General features: G+C 43.0%; 1 protein-coding gene across 4 annotated transcripts in view; it reads right to left on the minus strand.

The window, feature by feature from the left end:
- B4GALT1 (beta-1,4-galactosyltransferase 1) overlaps positions 1-24146 on the minus strand; it is a 311629-nt gene that overhangs the window by 186795 nt on the left and 100688 nt on the right. The gene's annotated exons all lie outside the window — the stretch shown is intronic.

Raw genomic sequence — 24146 nt, forward strand, 5'->3', positions numbered from 1 at the left:
GTGGAAGGTAAAGAACTACAAACTAGGTAAACGCAAATCAAGATATCAAGTGAATTAAACCAAATGTGGATTTAGCCAGTAAATCCTGATTATAGGCTTGCAATGGTATTTAGAATGTTAACAGCCTGCCCAGAGCCATCTGTTCCTAGGTCTCTGCAACTGCAATTAGAAAAAAAGAGTAGCTACATACAAATTTTAATATTTGCCTCTGTTCTATCTCCAGTGGCTAAATATCTGGACTATGTGTTGAGACCTTTTGTTGTGCCAGAGGTCATATCTTGACACAACTATGTTTTTGGATTCTATTTTGAACATGGCTGATATACCTAGAGGGCAGTTTGCTTGTTACCTTGGATGTGGGGAGCCTCTACACCTCCATCCCTCATGATGGGGGTGTGGAGGCTGTCCAGCACTCATGATTCACTGCGTCAGATTTTGATAACCATCAAGTTGATTTTATTGTTGAGCTTTTGTGGATTGTACAAACTTACAATTATTTTGTATTTAACAATCAATGTTTTCTACAGGTACAGGGCACGGCTATGGGGTCCAACGTGGCCCTGTCCTACGCAAACATATACATGAATCAGTATGAGGAAACTTTTGTTTACAATAATAGATTGTTTAAAAAATATGCTATATGTTGGCTTTGTTACATTGACGAGGTGTTTTGCGTGTGGACGGGGCCACATTGCACCCTTGATCAATTTGTGGGTGAATCACACTCTGTGTGAACCCATCAGATTGACATCCCATTTAAATGTCTCTCAGACACTAGGGTAATTCTATCTGAGGGTTCATTGCATACTGACATATGTAAAACCCATTGACAGGAATGCAGTATTATCATATAAAAGTTTTCACCCTATTAATATTATTAGATCTATTCCTATATCTCAGTTTAGGAGGGTGGGCCGCACAGTGGGTGATAGCAATATACGCGAGACACTTTTCATGAAATGACCAACAAATTTTTGGACAGACATTACCCCAGTGACTTGGTTGCAGAGGCATGCAAAATGGCACAGAATGCACACTTTGGTCATAGAGGAAACACTGGGGGACGCATTCCTTTTGTTACTCAGTATAATGTTATTAGCAATAATATTGGTAAATAAAAAAAATTGGTTTTCACTCTCTCAGTGATTTCCTTCTATTCCAGAGTTTCAAAATGCTCCACTACTTTGTTTCAAAATCCTCCACTACTTTCTTACAAAAGGGCCCCTACTTTAGGGGACAAACTCACACATGCTGAAATGAGAACCCTCGTTAGGCCCCCAGAGGGGTCTAGGAGAGGTATGTTCCCATGCACTGCAGCGCAGTCATTAGGGGTAACTATTTCACTCATCCTAGATTAGGCACTAGATTATGAATTAATGGATTGTATAATTGTGATTTAAAGTACGTGATTTACATCTTGAAATGTTCTTGCAGTCTCATTTACAGTGCTGCCCATAATTAATCATACCCATGGCCAATTTTGACTTAAAGTTACTTTTATTCAACCAGCAAGTCATTTTTGATGGGAATTGACATAGGTGTCTCCCAAAAGATAAGACAATTACCGTATTTTTCGGCATATAAGACGCACTTTTTCTTCCCCAAAACAGGGGGGAAAAATTGGGTGCGTCTTATATGCCAAATGCACCCAAAAAAATGTTGCAGAGTGCGCAGGGACGCGCTTACCCATCTTGCCGCCATGCTCCTCTTCCCCTCGCTTCAGCCGCGATCCTCTTCACCTCCTCAGGCGCAGTTCTCGGATGCCACCTCCGCCGCCAGGTCCTCCGCTCCTGTGAAGGGGAAAAGAAAACATTAGTGGCATTGTCCCCCTCTCCTGCCGCGATCCGCTCGACGCTGCCACTCACGGAAAGCCGCCGCCGCCCCCTCCGCCGCTACACGCCGAGCGTCCATCCTCTTGCCCTCCTACTTCCTGTTTACATCACGTGCAGCCGCGTCATGCGTAGCCCCAGCCGCGTTGCGCTCGGGCTACGCATGACGCGGCTGCACGTGATGTAAACAGGAAGTAGGAGGGCAAGAGGATGGACGCTCGGCGTGTAGCGGCGGAGGGGGCGGCGGCGGCTTTCCGTGAGTGGCAGCGTCGAGCGGATCGCGGCAGGAGAGGGGGACAATGCCACTAATGTTTTCTTTTCCCCTTCACAGGAGCGGAGGACCTGGCGGCGGAGGTGGCATCCGAGAACTGCGCCTGAGGAGGTGAAGAGGATCGCGGCTGAAGCGAGGGGAAGAGGAGCATGGCGGCAGGAACAGGTGTAGTATTAATGTCATTGTAGTGCAGCTTAGTGTTAGTATAGTACAGTGTAGTGTAGTGAAGCTGTGTGTTGTGTCAGTGCATTGTAGTGTAGTATAGTGTAGTGAAGGGTATTGCAGTGGTGTGTTGTGTTAGTGTTGTGGTAGTGTAGTGTAGCATAGTGTAGTGAAGTGTATTAATGTGTTGTGGTAGTGTAGTGTATTGTATTGCTGTGTAGTTTAGTTGTTAGGGCAGCAGGGATTAGTGTAGTGTAGATAGAGTAGCTTAGAGGCAGTTTTAGGGGGTAAAAGGTCCATAAGACGCCCCGGCAATGTAGACGCACCTAGGTTTAGTTTATTTTTTTTCCCCTTATTTTTGCCCTCTAAACCAAGGTGCGTCTTATATGCCGGAGCGTCTTATATGCCGAAAAATACGGTATGTACAACAGGCATTATTGTGGGAAAAAAATATTTCTCAGTTTTTATTTACATTTGAGCAAAAAAATAAAAATAAAAATGAGGACCTGCGGCTGCGCATTGTGGCTGCTCACAAGTCAGGAGAGGGCTACAAGGCCATTTCTAAAGGTTTTCCAATTCTAGTGTCTACAGTGCAAAGTATTAAAAATTGTTCCGCACTGTTGAAAATCTCAGAGGACGTGGTCGGAAGCCAAAAGTGACACCTGTGCTGGCCAGGAGGATAGTGAGAGAGTTGATAAATAATCCAAGGATCACCACCAAGGCCATGAATCTAGGCTCTGCTGGTGGCAATGTCTCAAGGCAGACAATCCAAAAGACACTGCACAATGCTGGGCTCCACTGATGCAGAACAAGGAGGACACCACTTCTCCCGTTAAGGCACACAAAAGCTCGTTTGGCCTTTGCAAATGCTCATCTGGACAAAGACGACGACTTCTGGTCTTCTGTGAAACAAAAATATAATTGTTTGGTCACAATGAGGTTTCCTTAATTTGGCGTAAAAAAAGGAGAAGCCTTCAACCCAAAGAACACCATCCCCACTATCAAACATGGTGGTGGGAACCTAATGCTTTGGGGTGTTTTTCAGCCAATTGACCAGGACACCTAATCACAGTAAACGGCACCATGAAAAAAGAGCAATACATGAGGATTCTCAACGACATCAGGCAGTCTGCAGAGAAACTTGGCCTGGGGCAGCAGTGAACATTTCAGCATGACCCAAAACACACAGAAAAAGTGGTGAAGAAATGGTTAGACAACAACATTAACGTTTTGGAGTGGCCCAGTTAGAGTCCTGACTTTAATACAACTGAGAATGTGTGGAGGGTGCTAAAGATCAGGATGATGGCAAGAGGACCCTCCAACCTGAAAGATTTGGAGATCATTGCTAAAGATGAATGGGCAAACATACCTGTGGAGACATGCAAAAAGCTAGTCTGCAATTATAGGAATAGCCAATACAGGCTTTTCTATTGATTATTAAGAAGGGTATGAATAATTTTGGACTGGACACTTTTTGCTCAAACGTAAATAAAAGCTGAGAAATGTTTTTTCCCCCCCACAATTCCTCTTGTACATGGTTTTATTATCTGTTGGGAGACACCTATGTAATTTCCCGTCAAAACAAAAAACTCTTGCTGGTTGAATAAAAGTAAATTTAAGTCAAAATTTGCCAGGGATATGAATAATTATGGGCAGCACTGTATGTTGTGGAAACAAATCAAAAAATTAAACTTGATTATCTTCTCACAAACATGCTATCCGGGAGCGCCTCACAGATTAACCAAGTAGCTCATCATTTTGCTTTATTTAAACACAATTTAAGTCAATTACGTTGTCAAATCATTGACAGTGTTCTTCCTTTAAAACGTGGCGGTGATAAACATAAGCTGCTGCTGTATCGTGAGGGACACTGGATTCGCAATTTAGATACCTTAGAACCCTGTGGTGTGAATCATGAATATGACCTTATGCCATTTATATGATCTCACAATTATGGTCTCTTGATCCCTTTAAATTGCTGTAACATGTTCATCTGTATATGACATTGTTGTCCTATTCTCTCTACCAGAAATGCTATCTGTTCTATATGCACTGCTGGCAGTTTGTCATGTTCCTACATGCAGCCCTTTCATCTGCAGCTACATCTCTATGGCAACACGATTTGGTCGGTTATTACATTGCCATGTCGGTGTCAGCTTGCCAGCAGAATGGTGGACACTTCTGTCCGCCTAAATGGCTGGCTGAGGCCGTGACTTTCGCATCCCGCCTCCTGGAGCTTATGCTTGCTCCGCTGCCTTCTGGCCGCCCCCTTGAAAAAACTTCCTTAATGACGGCTGCAGCACCGCCTTTACCACCGCACAGTTCCCCACAAGATCAGCTTGGCCTGAGAGTGGCGACTCACTGCTGTTCTTGCACGTGTCGGGGATATTTCGGCAAGCTGACTTACATTGCAAGTGAGTCGACAACAAGTTAAATAATCGTATTCAATTCCAAGCGCTGCAGCTAAAGCTAATAAAATTTTGGGATGCATTAAAAGGGAAATAAAAACTAGAGATGCTAGCATAATATTGCCCCTGTTTAACTCTCTAGTAAGGCCACATCTGGAATATGGAATTCAGTTCTAGGCACCACATTACAGGAAAGATATTGCAATTTTAGAGCAGGTGCAAAGATGAGCAACAAAATTGATACGAGGGATAGAAGGTCTCACCAAGAAAGGTTAGATAAACTAGGATTATTAAAGCCCAATCTACACGATACGATTCTTTATACGATTATTACGATTCTATTTACGATTCGATTAAATCCGATATGTCCGATCAGGATTCTATTCGATGCAATTAGATTTGACATTGTTTTGCAATTGCAAATCGAACTGAATCGAATTCCGATCGGACATGTTGGATTTAATCGGATCGTAAATAGAATCGTATAAAGAATCGTATCGTGTAGATGGGGCTTTAGTCTAGAGAAAAGACGCCTTAAAGGGGATCTAATTAACGTATAAATACATCAGAGGGCAATATAAAAGCTTGGCGGATAAGCTTCTTGTCCCTAGACCTTCACAAAGGACTAGAGGACATTATCTGCGCATGGAGGAAAACCAATTTAGCTATTTACTTAGGACAGGGCTCTTAACAGTAAGAGTGATTAAGATGTGGAATGCATAGCGCCACAGGAAGTAGTTATGGCAAATTCTATATCTGCATTTAAAGGGGGCTTAGATGCTTTCCTGGCGTTGAAAGACATCCATAGCTATAATTACTAGGTATTGCCCAGTAGTGTTGATCTAGGGATTTTATCCGATTGCCATCTGGTGTCAGGAAGGCAGTTTTTGCCTTTTGGGGCTAATTGGACCATGCCTTGTAAGGGTTTTTCGCCTTCCTCTGGATCAACAGGGATATGTGAGGGTCAGGCTGGTGTTGTATTTTTTTTTTTTGATTAAACTCGATGGACGTATGTTTTTTTCAACCCAAATACCTGTGTAACTTTCAAGGGTATGTCTATATGCTACCAGATCACTGCGTTTGTGCTATACTGCTATTATCATGCATACACTTTTAAAGAAGTCTGACAAAGCTTTTTTTTTTTTTTAAAGAGGAATACCAGCCAGCAAGATGAGAAGGAAACATACACATGTAAAAATTACTATGTTGACCTTAGCAGACATAGGCCTAAGTAGAGGGCAGTTTAGTTCAGGTTTGGTGTAATGATGACTGCTGTAGCTGTGCTCCATGGGTACATACTTAACATTTGAAGAAGAGAAAAAAAAATATGGGAAAGTGAGGCCCTAAATCTATTAAAAAATAATACTTTGTGCTCCAAGCAAAGACACTAATCAGACTGGATAATTGAAACATGACCCTTTCTCTGGAGGGAGAGACAGAAACAGATGCTGTGCTCTACTCTCCTGAGTACCCTGCTCTCGAGATGTGTGCTGCTGGGAGCAGAGTCACGTGTGGCCCTGGAAGGGGGTTGGATAGGAGCTTTACCTCAGCAGTGAGCAGCAGCTGACTAAGCAAACATAAAGCTACAGATGTTTTCCTAGTCCTATGTAAGCACTCAGCGGCAGAGCTTTGTAAAATGGTCAGGTGAGACCCCAAATTAGCTGTGAAGTGGCAAATCTTTTTCCTAGTATACAACAAATTAAATTATTTCCTTGCTGATTAATTATGCACCTAATATATGCTAATTATGTACATAAATTAGTGGGACATAGAAAAGGAAAAAAAAAAAACAAAAACCCAGAATTGGCATTTTGGAACTTCTATACAGGAAAGTTTGATTAAGGTTTGAATCCACCGGAAAAAAAAAATTCTGATACCAACATTACTCCTGGATTTGTTGATTTCACAATAATAATTTTTACCAGTAACTGGACAAGCGCCCATCACCTGCTACTCTCTTAGTAGCACTAATGTCAGAGAATTCAGTCTGTACACTATAGCAGCATGCTGAGCAAAGCTATATCAATCCTGCCACAGAGAGCCTAATGTTAACTGCGTGTGCTCAGCCATTTCAAATCATATGACCAAATCTGTAAAAACAGGTTTTTTAGTAGCAGAAATCTCTCCTTATGAAACGTTAACAAATGGGGCCTCTGCTTACTAAGGGCTGGGACTCAACTAGCATAATTTTGGCCACTTTTTTGGGATCACCAACAATTGCAAGCAACTTCAAAAGTGCTTTGCCAGTGAAAGGCAAGCGGTGGTAAACCAACTAGAGCGATTGCGATCAGGGATAATCACAGGACATACAGCATTTTGGGCCCAATGCAAATGCTGCAAAATTGCTTTTGAACCACTTTTCAAAGCAATTTTGCAGCCAAAATCTTTTCGCTGTACATAAAGTTAAGAATACTCATAGGGTGTCCCGATGTCCGGCTTCCATCTGTAGCCTCACCCTCTGGCAGAAGAGATCACAGGAGTTTCTCCGATTGGTGCTAAAGAAGCACCTACGACCTCTTCCGCTGTGGAGCAGGCTATAGCAGATGCCAGTCATCGTGACAACCAGTGGGTATGTAAAACTATTTACAGGGACAAATCACTAGGACTGTACAGTTTACTGCACAACGCTTGAAAACACCACAAATCGCAAAATTCCTACGAATTGCTGCACACAATGCTTGCTCAATTTGAGTCCTGGAGCCTAGTAAGAGCGCTTTTCTGAGTGCTTTGTGATTTTATAAAGCTCTTGCGCTAATGTAATGCTATGGGTGTGATCCCACTTGAGCGATGTGATTTTATAAAAATCCCCCATAGCACTGCATTAGCAAGCGCTTTTTCAAGTCACTAGTGCTCCGAGAAGGCTGCTAGTGGGTTTGAGCCCTCAAAGCGCTGGCCTAAAATTGTGTTTGCATGAACAAATACTGTTATTGACCCCCTTCGATGTAACCAAGAACCATCCAGCATGCGTACAAGGCATTAGAAACCAGATAGTATATTAAGATTTGTCTGGAGTTGGGCTTTAACAAGACTGACAGGTCCCTCACTCTGAAATATTTGGACACTGGTTGTTCAGTAGTGTGTATAACAACACTAGCCATATAAACACTAGGTTATTCAGATATTTGATTATTTTAGTGTATTTGAAATGGATCTAATCCATGAAATTTTTTACAAAATTTATCTTTAATCAAATCTGTATTTGTTGCTAGGGATGGTAAAAGATGTAAATTTTGAATGTATGCAAATATTATACCAATAGTATAAATCTTTCTGCAGCTTGAAAATGGACCAAATGCAGCCGACACTCCAGTTGCATAACATTTTAATCAACTTTTTTTGTATCTCACTAACAATGGTTACAAAGGCTACAGCTAACTAAAGCTGTGTAGTTGGCCGCAGAACAGGCCTTCCCCAGTAAATAGAGCCATTCTGATGGGAAGAGTGCCCAGACTATTTGTAATCCTACTAATATTATAAATGGGAACGTTCGGATATTTGTATGTTTGTTACTCGATCACGCAAAAATGGATGATCGGATTTAAATGAAATTTGGCACACACATAGTACATTACCTTTTCTGAATTTGAACCCCAGTCATCCAATGACCAACTGCACCAGGTTTGAGGCTTGTGCTATTAACAGTGCAAGAATGGCAGCAATGAAATATTATCCCTTGAAAATCAATAGGTGAATTTCGATTGGCTTATGCTCCACCCACTTTTCATAATATTAATCCCAGTCACCCAGTGACCAACTGTGCAAAGTTTGAGAACCCTACAATTGATAGTGTAAGAATGGCTGCAGTTTACATTTTCCCAGTGAAATTTGTATTTGTCTCTGCCCACCGATGACCGGTTATGTATTTGGCTGGTGTTCGCTACGACCCATTTTTCTAACACTCAACTACTTAATGACCAAGTTTGTAAGCTTTGCAGTCTTTGTCATCAATAATTTTCAGTGAAATGAAACAAATCTGATTGGCTGTTTGCGGCTCCATCCCCTTTTCTGAATTTGAACCCCAGTCACCCAAAGACCAACTGTACCAGTTTTGAGGCTTGTGCCATTAACAGTGCAAGAATAGCAGCAATGAAATATTTCCCCTTAAAAATCAATAGGTAAATTTTGATTGGTTTATGTAGGCTCCACCCACTTTTCATATTATTAATCCCAGTCACCAACTGTGCAAAGTTTGAGAACCCTACCATTAACAGTGTAAGAATGGCTGCAGTTTACATTTCCCAGTGAAATTTATTTTTGTCTCCACCCATTTTTTGGTTATGGGAATAAAAAGTATCCTATATGTTATTCCAGGTAATATACTATGGGTGTGCCAAATTTCATTTAAATACGATCAGCCATTTTTGCGTGATCGAGTAACAAACATACAAACTTTCCCATTTATAATATTCAGGGCTGTGGAGTCGGAGTTGGAGTCTGAGTCGAGGAGTCAGGGCAATTTTGGGCACCCGGAGTCAGAGTTGGAGTCGTGGTTTCAGAAACTGAGGAGTCGGAGTTGGAAGATTTTTGTACAGACTCCACAGCCCTGATAATATTAGTAGGATTATCGATGTCACTCTTAAAAAGTGACAGTTATCCTGGTAGAAAAAAAAAAAAACACAAGTCCAGCAGGATCATCCTCATTGCACATCAGTCCAGAGGAATTGTGCATTTGCAGTTTTCGTGCTGCATCCCTTCTTAAGCATGGCAAGCTCCACATTTTGGGAAAACAAAAATGTTGTAATGCAAAGGATCACAAGGAAAACACAAACGTGCAATGTCATGCAGGAAAAAAGCATGCACGTTAAATATGCAAGCAAAGACTACAAAAGCACCCTAATCTTTACTTTTATTAACTAACCTCTACCTGTGTAAACACAGTAAATCAGATAAAAATAGTTTCCTAAACGTCCAAATAGATGCCAGTTTACTTCAGACTTTTAAACGTTTGGCTCTGACATCAGCATAGTGTGTGCTCAGTATATAGCTGCTATTGCAGTGTAGTTTTAAAACAAGGCGGTCTCTTAAGTGGTTAATGAACCAACTCCTCTCACAAGAGCTGAGTCATTATTGAAACCGTCCACATAAATCCCTATTACCCTGTAACATTTTTCCTGCTTTTTTAGATGCTGGATGCTGTTTGTCTAAGACCATAATGGCAAATAAAATGCCTTAATTATAGTACAGCTTAAGCAATTGCCTTTCTGCATCCCATGAGACATAGTGGAACACCCTTTAATTACACATTTCAAAGACACATGCCCTTCAGAGATGAAAGCACAATCAGCCTTACAATAAGGACATCACAAAGAAAGCTTTTGTGTCAGTGCTCATGTAATCCTGCAATACAGGTTTACCTAAACAAGTACTGTAATACAGTTAGCTGAGGTTGCACTGTGGCAACTCATTCTCAACAGGTTTCTGGAAGATGTTCTTTGGGAGTTCTACAGCACACAGAAATAATAAAAAAAAATTTCATTCATTCCTATAACGGCCTACACAAGGTTAGAGCGTTACATGACCTGATAAAACCATGTATAAGTTGTTCTGTTTGAATTAGTGCTTAACCACTTCGGGACCACAGTCTTTTCGCCCCTTAAGGACCAGAGCCTTTTTCTCCATTCAGACCACTGCAGCTTTCACGGTTTATTGCTCGGTCATACAACCTACCACCTAAATGAATTTTACCTCCTTTTCTTGTCACTAATACAGCTTTCTTTTGATGCTATTTGATTGCTGCTGCGAGTTTTACTTTTTATTATATTCATCAAAAAAGACATGAATTTTGTCAAAAAAATGACTTTTTTAACTTTCTGTGCTGACATTTTTCAAATAAAGTAAAATTTCCTATACATTTGAGCGCGAAAGTTATTCTGCTACATGTCTTTGATAAAAAAAAAAACATTCAGTGTATATTTATTGGATTGGGTAAAAGTTATAGCGTTTACAAACTATGGTGCCAAAAGTGAATTTTCCCATTTTCAAGCATCTCTGACTTTTCTGCGCACCTGTCATGTTTCATGAGGGGCTAAAATTCCAGGATAGTACAAATACCCCCCAAATGACCCCATTTTGGAAAGAAGACATCCCAAAGTATTCAGTGAGAGGCATGGTGAGTTCATAGAAGATTTTATTTTTTGTCACAAGTTAGCGGAAAATGACAGTTTGTGACAAAAAAAAAAAAAAAAAAAAAAGTTTCCATTTCTTCTAACTTGCGACAAAAAAAAATGAAATCTGCCACGGACTCACTATGCTCCTCTCTGAATACCTTGAAGTGTCTACTTTCCAGAATGGGGTCATTTGTGGGGTGTGTTTACTGTCCTGGCATTTGGGGGGTGCCTAATTGTAAGCACCCCTGTAAAGCCTAAAGATGCTCATTGGACTTTGGGCCCCTTAGCGCAGTTAGGCCGCAAAAAAGTGCCACACATGTGGTATTGCCGTACTCAGGAAAAGTAGTATAATGTGTTTTGGGGTGTATTTTTACACATACACATGCTGGGTGGGAGAAATATCTCCGTAAATGACAATTTTTTTATTTTTTTTACACACAATTGTCTATTTATAGAGATATTTCTCCCACTCAGCATGGGTATGTGGAAAAATACACCCCAAAACACATTATACTACTTCTCCTGAGTACGGCGATACCACATGTGTGGCACTTTTTTGCACCCTAACTGCGCTAAGGGGCCCAAAGTCCAATGAGTACCTTTAGGATTTCACAGGTCATTTTGAGAAATTTCGTTTCAAGACTACTCCTCACGGTTTAGGGCCCCTAAAATGCCAGGACAGTATAGGAACCCCACAAATTACCCCATTTTAGAAAGAAGACACCCCAAGGTATTCCGTTAGATGTATGGTGAGTTCATAGAAGATTTTTTTTTTTTGTCACAAGTTAGCGGAAATTGATTGTAATTGTTTTTTTTCACAAAGTGTCATTTTCCGCTAACTTGTGACAAAAAATAAAATCTTCTATGAACTCGCCATTCTCCTAACGGAATACCTTGGGGTGTCTTCTTTCTAAAATGGAGTCATTTGTGGGGTTCCTATACTGCCCTGGCATTTTAGGGGCCCTAAACCGTGAGGAGTAGTCTTGAAACCAAATGTGGCAAAATGACCTGTGAAATCCTAAAGGTACTCATTGGACTTTGGGCCCCTTAGCGCACTTAGGGTGCAAAAAAGTGCCACACATGTGGTACCGCCGTACTCAGGAGAAGTAGTATAATGTGTTTTGGGGTGTATTTTTACATATAACCATGCTGGGTGGGAGAAATATCTCTGTAAATGACACATTTTTTTATTTGTTTTACACACAATTGTCCATTTACAGAGAGATTTCTCCCACCCAGCATGGGTATGTGTAAAAATACACCACAAAACACATTATACTACTTCTCCTGAGTATGGCGATACCACATGTGTGACACTTTTTTGCAGCCTAGGTGCGCTAAGGGGCCCAACGTCCTATTCACAGGTCATTTTGAGGCATTTGTTTTCTAGACTACTCCTCACGGTTTAGGGCCCCTAAAATGCCAGGGCAGTATAGGAACCCCACAAGTGACCCCATTTTAGAAAGAAGACACCCCAAGGTATTCCGTTAGGGGTATGGTGAGTTCATAGAAGATTTTATTTTTTCTCACAAGTTAGTGAAAAATGACACTTTGTGAAAAAAACAATAACAATCCAATTTCCGCTAACTTTTGACAAAAAATAAAATATTCTATGAACTCATCATACACCTAACAGAATACCTTGGGGTGTCTTCTTTCTAAAATGGGGTCACTTGTGGGGTTCCTATACTGCCCTGGCATTTTACGGGCCCAAAACTGTGAGTAGTCTGGAAACCAAATTTCTCAAAATGACTGTTCAGGGGTATAAGCATCTGCAAATTTTGATGACAGGTGGTCTATGAGGGGGCAAATTTTGTGGAATCGGTCATAAGCAGGGTGGCCTCTTAGATGACAGGATGTATTGGGCCTGATCTGATGGATAGGAGTGCTAGGGGGGTGACAGGAGGTGATTGATGGGTGTCTCAGGGGGCGGTTAGAGGGGAAAATAGATGCAATCAATGCACTGGGGAGGTGATCGGAAGGGGGTCTGAGGGGGATCTGAGGGTTTGGCCGAGTGATCAGGAGCCCACACGGGGCAAATTAGGGCCTGATCTGATGGGTAGGTGTGCTAGGGGGTGACAGGAGGTGATTGATGGGTGTCTCAAGGTGTGATTAGAGGGGGGAAATAGATGCAAGCAATGCACTGGCGAGGTGATCAGGGCTGGGGTCTGAGGGCGTTCTGAGGTGTGGGCGGGTGATTGGGTGCCCGCAAGGGGCAGATTAGGGTCTAATCTGATGGGTAACAGTGACAGGTGGTGATAGGGGGTGATTGATGGGTAATTAGTGGGTGTTTAGAGGAGAGAATAGATGTAAACAATGGATTTGGGAGGTGATCTGATGTCGGATCTGCGGGCGATCTATTGGTGTGGGTGGGTGATCAGATTGCCCGCAAGGGGCAGGTTAGGGGCTGATTGATGGGTGGCAGTGACAGGGGGTGATTGATGGGTGGCAGTGACAGGGGGTGATTGATGGGTGATTGACAGGTAATCAGTGGGTTATTACAGGGGAGAACAGATGTAAATATTGCACGGGCGAATTGATAAGGGGGGGGGGGGTCTGAGGGCAATCTGAGCGTGTGGGCAGGTGATTGGGTGCCCGCAAGGGGCAGATTAGGGTCTAATCTGATGGGTAACAGTGACAGGTGGTGATAGGGGGTGATTGATGGGTAATTAGTGGGTGTTTAGAGGAGAGAATAGATGTAAACAATGGATTTGGGAGGTGATCTGATGTCGGATCTGCGGGCGATCTATTGGTGTGGGGGGGTGATCAGATTGCCCGCAAGGGGCAGATCAGGGGCTGATTGATGGGTGGCAGTGACAGGGGGTGATTGACGGGTGATTGACGGGTGATTGACAGGTGATTGACAGGTGATTGACAGGTGATTGACAGGTGATCAGGGGGGATAGATGCATACAGTACACGGGGGGGGGGGGTCTGGGGAGAATCTGAGGGGTGGGGGGGTGATCAGGAGGGAGTAGGGGGCAGATTAGGGACTTAAAAAAAAAATAGCGTTGACAGATAGTGACAGGGAGTGATTGATGGGTGATTAGGGGGGTGACTGGGTGCAAACAGTGGTCTGGGGGGTGGGCAGGGGGGGGTCTGAGGGGTGCTGTGGGCGATCAGGGGGCAGGGGGGGGGAAATCAGTGTGCTTGGGTGCAGACTAGGGTGGCTGCAGCCTGCCCTGGTGGTCCCTCGGACACTGGGACCACCAGGGCAGGAGGCAGCCAGTATAATAGGCTTTGTATACATTACAAAGCCTATTATACACTGTTGCAGCGGCGATCCGGATGCCAGTAACCCGCCGGCGCTTCCGAACGGCCGGCGGGTTACGGCGAACGGGGGGCGGAGCCAGTCCCCGGCGGCTGATCGCGTCACGAATGACGCGATCGCCGCATAGCCACTCCCGCAGCCGCCCCCGCCGATGGGCGTATTGCGGTCGTTTGGGACCGGTCTTTGCCGCCGCCCATCGGCTGGGGGCGGTCGTTAAGTGGTTAAAGTAGTTTATTTGCTGCTGCCCCTCCCCCTCCTATAACACCACTGGATGCTGCTATTAAAGCAGCATTAAAGAAAAAAAAACATTAACCATACAAACATGTACAGTGCTGCTCATAATTATTCACAACCCTTGCAAATTTTGACTTTGTTACTTTTATTCAACCAGCAAGTAATTTTTTTTACGGGTAATGACATAGGTATCTCCCAAAAGATAATAAGACTATGTACTAGAGGCATTATTGTGGGAAAAAAACATTTCTCAGCTTTTATTTACATTTGAGCAAAAATTGTCCAGTCCAAAATTATTCATACCCTTCACAAACTGTCACCGTCTGTGGGAAAATCCAAAGTTCTATGCCCTCCCAAATAGTCCAAGCTGTCCTAAAGAATCCTAATTACCTTGATTAATTGGGAACAGCTGTTTTAATCAACTCAACAGATGAAAAAACAGCAGCTCTCTTCAGTTGGTTTGTGGACAGTCATGGCTAAGACAAAGGAGGTCAGTGAGGCCCTGCGGCTGTGCATTGTGGCCGCTCACAAGTCAGGAAAGGGCTACAAGGCCATTTCTAAATGTTTTTACGTTCCAGTGGCTACAGTGCAAAGTATTATTAAAAAATACAAGTTGTTGCATACTGTGGAAAATCTCAGAGGATGTGGTCAGAAGCCAAAACTGACACCTGTGCTGGCCAGGAGGATAGTGAGAGAGGTAGAAAAAGAATCCAAGGATCACCACCAAGGCTATCCTTGTGAATCTGGGCTCTGCTGGTGGCAATGTCTCAAGGCAGACAATCCAACGGACACTGCACACTGCTGGGTTCCATGGATGCAGACCAAGGAGGATGCCACTTCTCTAGGTAAGGCACACAAAAGCTCACTTGGCATTTGCAAATTCTCATCTGGACAAAGAAGAAAACTTCTGGTCTTCTGTATTATGGTCAGATGAAACAAAAATTGAATTGTTTGGTCACAATGATGTTTCCATATTTGGCGTAAAAAAGGAGAAGCTTTCAACCCAAAGAACACCATCCCCACTTTCAAATGTGGTGGGAACCTAATGAAGGGTTGGGGGGGGGGGGGGGGGGTTTGCAAAAAGCTGGTCTGCAATTATAGGAAGTGTTTAATTGCTGTAATAGCCAATAAATGCTTCTTGTACATCATCTTATCTTTTGGGAGACACCCATCTCATTAACCGTCAAAAAAATTACTTGCTGGCTGAATAAAAATAACACTACCATACACAATTTACCATATACAATATGACTGTTACATTTTTCCATGGCTACTATTCTGTAGTCAGGTTAGTTTACAGGAGAGAGATAACATCACCTTGAGTCTTATCTTGAGTGCATCTTCAGTGCTTGTGTTTCTACACATAAGAAGATCAAGTAGGAAGTAGAACAAGGCAACAGAGAGAGGGAGAGACAGAAGGAAAAAATAAAGATAAGGAAACAGTAGAAAGAAAGCAAGCAAACAAGTCAGATGAGCCATTTTACATACTGCAATTTTCTTCATTGCTTTCCACTCTCTATGTCTACGAGTTTAATCAGGAAATGCTGTAGGTATTGCTTAAAGAGGAGCTGTCAGCCATACGATCTCAGAAAAAAAACTAACATATAAGTAAATACTTGCTCTACTTGCTTAAAATATGTATTGCACTGTCCACATTTTGATTTTAGTGATTTTTCTACAGAAAAAAAAATCCTGAACATTTCCCATTTTAACTGTGGCTATTTTGAAGCCAATCCTGATGTCAGTTCCTCCCTTATTCTCCTCTGCCTGATTATGGATGCATTGCCCGCCCTCGTCCCAGTCTTCAGGCACTCCCACCCAGCTCTACAAAAGAAAGTGCATTGTCTCAGCATGAGAAATATTGGCCAATCAGAGAGGAACAGAGGTGTGGCAGGGGAAAACAGGAAGGAAAGAGGCTTCAGCTTATTAGGCTGCATTAGTTAAGTCTGAGGGAAAGTAGAGAAGCAAAAAAGGACAACACAGCATGCCCTGCAACTTCCTTTCCTTCCATGCCAATGTCAGCATACTACGGGTTAGTCCCGTCCTGTAACCCCTCCAGGACCTGTCTCTATAAATTTCAGACACTCCCACTAGTAGTTGCTTTTTTTCTCTCGTCCTCCTCCAGGACCGTTACTACTAGGACTTATATTAGTTTGTTAATTTATTTTTTTCGTCTCTTTATTCTTTTTTTTGCCCCACCTGCCGCTCTCTTGGCAGCCATCCACGCAGCTCCTCACTGCGTGAAGTCCCCGCTGTTCCACCTTAAACAGGTGTAGGCGCTGGGAGGGCCCCCTCTTTCTTGGCTGGTCTTTCTGGGGGCATAGGTCTTTTTTGTCCGCGCTGTAAAACAGCGCTGTTACGAGTAGGCAGCCGCAGTAACGCCGGAGTAACGCTCTGCGTTCCACGTTGGTGCGCAGGGTGATTTCCGGGAGGAAGTGACGTCATCGGCGCACTTCCGGGTTTCGCTGGACGCTGGAGATTCAAATAGCCAGCGTCTCAGCGTGCAAAGGGCAGACCTTGGCGGAGGCACAGGGTGCATGGTGCCTGGCAACTACTCTTCTTGGAGCAGGTAAGCAGCACACAGAGGCGGCAAACTAGTGAGTGTTGGCTGCTATGGTGCTGTAGATTTATATTTACTTACTTGTGGTTACTTTTAGGTCTCATTAGGACCTTTTATCCTGCCGGATTGACTGTGCTAGATTAGCACTCATCAAGATTTTTTTCAGGTGTGTTGATTATTGCAATATTGTGTCAAACAGGTTACTGCACTTGTCTTACCATTATAAGGTCTCAAATGCTTATCTTTGCAGACTACTCTGCATTCAGAGACATGGAATCGCAAGCTGCTGCCTACGAAACAGATCAGCCAGATAATGATAGGTGGGGCACGATTAGGTTATCTTCTTTAAATAAAAAGATTTTTTTTTTTCCTTTTGAGGTATTTTTTTACACTAACAGAAATTTTTTATTTCTGTTTATTCCCTATGCAGTTCCTCCCAACCTGAAGAAAATCCGTCTGCATCAAAGCGCGGATCCTCTTCAAAATCGAGCAAGGCTCGGTCAGACAAAACTTCTAAAGATCAAGATAAAGATCATAGAAGACCAAAGAAATGTTGGGCTTGTGGCAAGGACTGTATGCCGGGAAAATTAGTCTGCTCGGAATGTTTCTATTCTATTCCGGTTGAAGACGAACCCTCAGGGGAATTTAAGATTCTGGTGAAAGAGATCGTGCAGCAATCTCTAGCCGAGCATGCCCATACTTCCGCATCACATACACGTGATTCAGATCCTGACCAACCTGCAGATGATGAAAGTTTGGGCGTAGGATTTGATTTCTCTTTGGTCACACCCTTTATTAAATCTATCAGGGAGGCCTTACAATGGGAAGAGGAAGAGGAACCACAGTCTAAAAGACGTCGCTTCTTTCCGCACCTTAAAAAGAAACCCTTACCTTTCCCAGTTATGGAAGAGGTTACAGAAATAATTCAAGACGAATGGTCCAAACCAGAAAGGAAGGTGTCTATGTCAAACCGTTTTTCAAAGTTGTACCCAATGGAAGGAGAGATTATAACTCAGCTGGACAGCCCACCTGCGGTGGATGCTTCAGTTATCAGACTTGCCAAACATGTAACGCTACCTCTTGAGGATGTAGTATCCTTCAAGGAGCCCTTAGAGAGGAAAGTGGATACCGATCTTAAACGAGCATATATTTCTATGGGATCTGTATGTAAGCCCGCTATTGCTTTAACTTCCGTCTCTCGTGCTCAGAGTATGGACGGAGAATCTAGAAGAAGCTATCCGGAATAATGTAGATAGAAAAACTCTTATCAAGGCACTAGGTGAGTTCAAATTAACCGCAGATTATGTGGGCGAGGCTGCCATTGACATAATTAGAGTGGCAACACGGGCAGTGTTACATACCGTTACAGCTAAACGTGCTATGTGGCTCCGTTCCTGGGCAGCAGACACGAACTCCAAAACTGCATGGTGCAAGATTCCGTATGATGGGAAGAACCTGTTTGGCCCCAAGATGGACACTGCCATTTCAAGGGTCAGTGGGGGAAAATCAGGGCTCCTCCCTCAGGAGAGACGACAGAAAAGAACTCGACCCATTGACAGGAGATCCTACCAGAATAAGTTTAGAGATTATAGGTCCAATAAAAGTTCGCAGTCCTTTCGTAGGAATTGGCAGGGTACACAAGCAACCCTGTCAAAGTTCAACAAGCAGAAAGGAGCCACTACTAACACACAGCCCACAAAGTCCTTCTGATGCGGGGCTTGCCCACAGGGAGCCAGTAGGGGGACGACTCCAGAAATTTACAGATCTGTGGGCGAAAAGCATAAAGGACCCTTGGGTCATAAGCACTCTGTCATGGGGTCATCACTGGACTTTCAAGGAAAATCCCTCCTTACCACAATTCGTTCCAACAGCTCTTCCAAGATCGCCACAAAAGCTCGACATATTGAACCAATATATACAGGAACTACTGGACAAGAAGGCAATAGTGGAGGTGGAGCAAGAACAAAGATTTCAGGGCCTCTACTCCCCGTTATTCTTGGTGACAAAGAAATCAGGGCAGCTACGTCCAGTTTTAGACCTCCGTGTTCTAAACGAGCACATACAACAAGAAAAATTCAAGATGGAATCACTGCAGACAATTATCCCAACAATCGGATTAAACGATTGGATGTTAGCAATAGACTTGGCGGATGCATACCTGCACATACCCATACACAGAAAACTTCAGCAGTATCTCAGATTTGCGTTAGGGCAGAGACACTTCCAATTCACAGTTCTACCATTCGGCATATGCACTGCCCCAAGAACATTCACCAAGGTTTTGATCACGATTATTGCCTTACTCAGATGTCAGGGTCTCCACGTCCACCATTACTTAGACGACATCCTGCTGGTAGCATCATCGAAAGCAATTCTTTTGCAACACAAACAGATACTGTTGGAGACTTTGCATGTATTCGGGTGGCTTGTGAACTGGCAGAAAAGCAAACTCAAACCGACCCAGAAAATTGTGTTTCTGGGGGCAGAGATAGACACAACAGCAAATGCGGTCAGCTTACCCGAGGACAAGATAGGAACCATTATGATGAGAGTACTACAGTTACAAGAAACTCCCCACATATCAGCAAGACAATGCCTAGCGCTCTTGGGATCATTTTCTGCCACAATACCAATGGTGAAATGGGCACGATGGAACATGCGAGCCTTCCAGAAGGGATTCCTGGATCAGTGGGAAGGCACAGACTACCAACAGCAGATCAATATCCTTCCCAGGATGAGAAACGAGCTAGTCTGGTGGAGCAACAGAAAGAATCTCCTCAACCATCACAATATAATACCTTCACCACCGATCACAATTACTACGGATGCAAGTCGGTGGGGATGGGGAGCACACCTACACACCAGCTTTGCACAGGGCAGATGGGAGAGAGATCCAGAGGATACCCCAGCGAACGTTTTAGAGATGAGAGCAGCGTTCAGGGCTTTGACACACTTTTCCTCTCATATCAGGCACAGAGGAGTCTTGCTAAGAATGGACAACACAACAGCGGTGGCATATCTCCAGAACCAGGGAGGCACACGAAGTCGCACACTCCTGAAAGAATCAGAACCGATTATAGCCTGGGCGCAGAACAACTTGCAATATCTTCGAGCAGTACATATTCCAGGTGTGAGAAACCACATAGCAGACTCTCTGAGCCGCCAATGGATCGATCACAACGAATGGAGCCTCAACAAAGAAGTGTTCCAAAGTGTCTGCAAAACATGGGGAGATCCGCAGATAGATCTTATGGCGACACCGAAGAATTCCAAGTGCACGACATTCTTTTCGAGGTACAAGTACCAGCAGGCGGAGGGTTGGGACGCAATGTCACTCCCATGGAACTTCGAAGTTGCATATATCTTCCCTCCAATCCCGATGATCCACAGAGTACTAAGGAAGATCCAGCAAGAAGCAGCCATAGTCTTGGCGATTCTTCCATACTGGCCTCGGAGGCCATGGTTTCCCCTGCTGCAGAAATTAATGTCAGCCCCTCCCATCCCATTACCCAATCGACCAGATCTGCTCTCACAGAACAAGATCTTCCATCCACATCCAGAGCTCCTCAGTTTGATGGCATGGAGACTGAGAGGAGGAAATTAACAGATTTGGGATGCTGTACGGAGGTGATAGAAACCTTACTCAAGGCAAGAAAGGGTACGACTAACTCATCCTACCACAGAACATGGAATAAGTTTATTAACTTCATTGAGGAGAGAAGAATACAGATGGAGGAGGTCCAAGTAACCACTATCTTAGCTTTTCTACAAAAAGGAGTGGAGCTGGGACTTAGTTTAAGTACCATCAAGACACAGATATCTGCTTTATCAGCTCTTACTTTTAAGAAATGGGCCATGGAACCATTATTAGTCCAATACATACAAGCAGTAACTAAGATAAGACCTCCAAGAAGAAACTGGTACTCACAATGGGACTTACCTTTAGTCCTCCAAGCTCTTACAAGAGCTCCTTTTGAACCAGTGGGAGAATGTTCTATAGTTAACCTAACATTAAAAATTGTATTCCTGACAGCAGTCACCTCCGCTAGACGTGTGTCAGAATTACAGGCTCTCAGCTGTGATCATCCGTTCGTTCAATTTTTTCCAGACAGGGTCTCACTCCGTCCAGTAGATGAGTTTATTCCTAAGGTAGCAAGAACGTACCACTTTAATCAAGAATGGAATCTACCAGCTTTCACTGACGACACCTCAGATTTACCAAACAGTCTTAATATACCAGAAATACTGGAAAGATACATTCAAGAAACTAAGGGCTTTCGCAAGACAAGGAGACTATTCGTAATCCCTGCTGGATACAGGAGAGGCCAGGCGGCCACAACAAAAACGATAGCAACATGGCTGGTGAGGACTATCAGGATGGCCTACGGAATAATGGGCAGATCACCGCCTCAGGAGATCTCAGCTCATTCCACAAGGTCGATCTCAGCATCATGGGCAGCGCTAGTGAAGGTTTCACCAGAGACAATATGCCGGGCTGCCAATTGGTCATCACTCAACACATTCATTACACATTATAAAGTTGATCCAGGATTATTATCCACAGTTCAATTTGGAAAGGAAGTGTTGTCTGCAGTGAAGACAACTATAGCCTAATTAACTTGTTTTTTTTTCAAAAAATGTTGGTAAAACCATACGTTATGACTACTGCAGTATTATTTTCTGTGACTAGGAGTTGAATAAATTACCTTATGCAGCAAAAGTACTCCCTCCCTTAAGTTTGTGTATAGTTAAATCCCCGTAGTATGCTGACATTGGCATGGAAGGAATACGGAAAATTGTATACTCACCTTCGGTAATTTTCCTTTCCTTCCAATGACCATGTCAGCATACGGAGGGCCCACCCATTACTTAGGTCATATTGTAGGACTAATAAAAAAAGCAACTACTAGTGGGAGTGTCTGAAATTTATAGAGACAGGTCCTGGAGGGGTTACAGGGCGGGACTAACCCGTAGTATGCTGACATGGTCATTGGAAGGAAAGGAAAATTACCGAAGGTGAGTATACAATTTTCCGTATTTTGCGGCAATGTATCAAATCAGAGTCAGGTAAACTGAGGAATGATCATTTATAAACAAGAAAAGTATTAGTATTTTGAACTTTTGGATTGTGTGGTTAACATCCGTATTACTTGCTTACCAGATAAAAATAAAGAATTAATTTTTGATTTTATGCCCAACAGTTACTCTGTAAAGGAGAAACTTGTACATAAAGGAACAATTCCCTACAAAATTATGTTCTGAGGCATTTATCACATCAGCCGTGATTGTGCTCTGCCAGTTTAAAAAAAAAACACAAGACGGGTATACGGACCAAGGACTTCTTAGGCCCTATTCATAGTGGTCAGTTGTGTTGAATAATAATTCTGCATGTCAACGCACTGCCCATACAATGCTATGGGCCTGTTCACAGTACTGTGTTGTAACTTATCACATTCTAACCTGCTACATGCAGGCTTTTTATTGAAGTCTTTTGAGGTTTCTGTTTCATCTTCTCTGTGTTGTACATTCATGAAGTTAAAGGACCACTATCGCGAAAAATTGTAAAATTTAAAATACATGAAAACACATACAAGTAAGAAGTGTGTTTTCTTCCAGAGTAAAATGGGCTATAAATAACTTTTCTGCTATTTTGCTGTTACTTACAGTAAGTAGTAGAAACCTGACAGAACCTACAGGTTTTGGTCTAGTCTATCTCTTCAAGGGGATTCTCAGCATGGCCTTTATTTTTTTTAATAAAGCCAGCCCTTGAAAAGGATTTATATAAAGATGCTGGCCAACCTCCCTGTTTGCAGCACACTTTTTAAGCAGTTAGACTGAGCAACTGCCATTCACTAAGTGCTTTTGAAAATAAACATAACCCTGAGAATCCCCATGAGGAGATGGGCTAGTCCAAAACCTGTCGGTTCTGTCAGATTTTCTACTAGGAGAAAAGTAATGTATGGCTCATTTTACTCTGGAAGAAATGTACTTGTTATGTGTATACAAGTATTTTAATTTTAAAAAATTTCGCTATAGTGGTCCTTTAACCAACTTTGTTGATTAAAAAAAGCAGTATTTGTGTGCTCACAAATGTGTCGGTGGCATTTGTTAGGTGGAGAGATTAAACAGCATTTCTGTGAATGACAATACTGTAGAAATCCCTGATCAGTAATATACATTGTACAGCTTCCTGTGAGTTAATATTTAATCATAAAGAAATGTCAACACTATCAATTATCTCTCCTAAGTAAATACATGTAATGTGGATTTAAATACACTGCATTTCACAATTATATGTACACACCCAGTATTGCAATACATTGCCGATTTTTTTTTGTTTAAACCTTTTCAATAGTGGTCAATAAGCATGAGACGTTTATATAAATGTTGTGTATGTTTTCATACACAGATCCTGAAAGTTTAAGTACCTGTTGAGATATCTGAGGTTTACGATTTTTGATTGAAGGCAATCCTATAACAATTTCGCCAAAAGTCATAGTGGGATGTAGGTTTAACATAGGCAATAACACTGTGCTACTTCACTAGCACCAGATCCTAATCATTTGTTAGCTTAAAGAGGAACTGTAACATAAAAATATCCCCTGGGGGGTACTCACCTCGGGTGGGGGAAGCCTCCGGATCCTAATGAGGCTTCCCACGCCGTCCTCCATCCGTCAGGGGTCTCGCTGCAGCCCTCCGTGGAGTCCGGGCAGCGGTGACGTCATTATTTACCTTCCTGGCTCCTGCGCAGGCGCTCTGACGGCTTTCCATTCCGAACTACACGGAAATACCCGATCGCCGTCGGGTCCGCTCTACTGCGCAGGCGCAAGTCTCCTGCGCCTGCGCAGTAGAGCGGACCCGAATGAGATCGGGTATTTCCGTGTAGTTCGGAATGGAAAGCCGCCACAGCGCCCCCGCTGGAGCCAGCAAAGGTAAATATTGAAATGACAGTCGGCACAGTCGCCGGCTGTTCGGAGGGCTGCGGAGAGACCCCCGTGGGACAGAGGACGGCGTGGGAAGCCTCATTAGGATCCGGAGGCTTCCCCCACCCGAGGTGAGTACCCCCCAGGGGATGTTTTTAATGTTACAGAGTCTCTTTAAGAAAATTGTAGTATGTAAAATCCTATGTTTGACATTGCTTTATTAGGTTAACAGGTCAATATACAATCCAAGAAATACAGGTGTCATTGTGACCTTGCTACAGACTCAAAACTAAAATACTGTATTTCAATAAATGTATGATGATGCCATGTACAGGCATCAGTGTCACCCAAACAATTCTGTACAATCAAATGTAATATGAA

Source organism: Hyperolius riggenbachi, chromosome 1 (assembly GCF_040937935.1).
Source record: "Hyperolius riggenbachi isolate aHypRig1 chromosome 1, aHypRig1.pri, whole genome shotgun sequence".
Taxonomy (NCBI): domain Eukaryota; kingdom Metazoa; phylum Chordata; class Amphibia; order Anura; family Hyperoliidae; genus Hyperolius; species Hyperolius riggenbachi.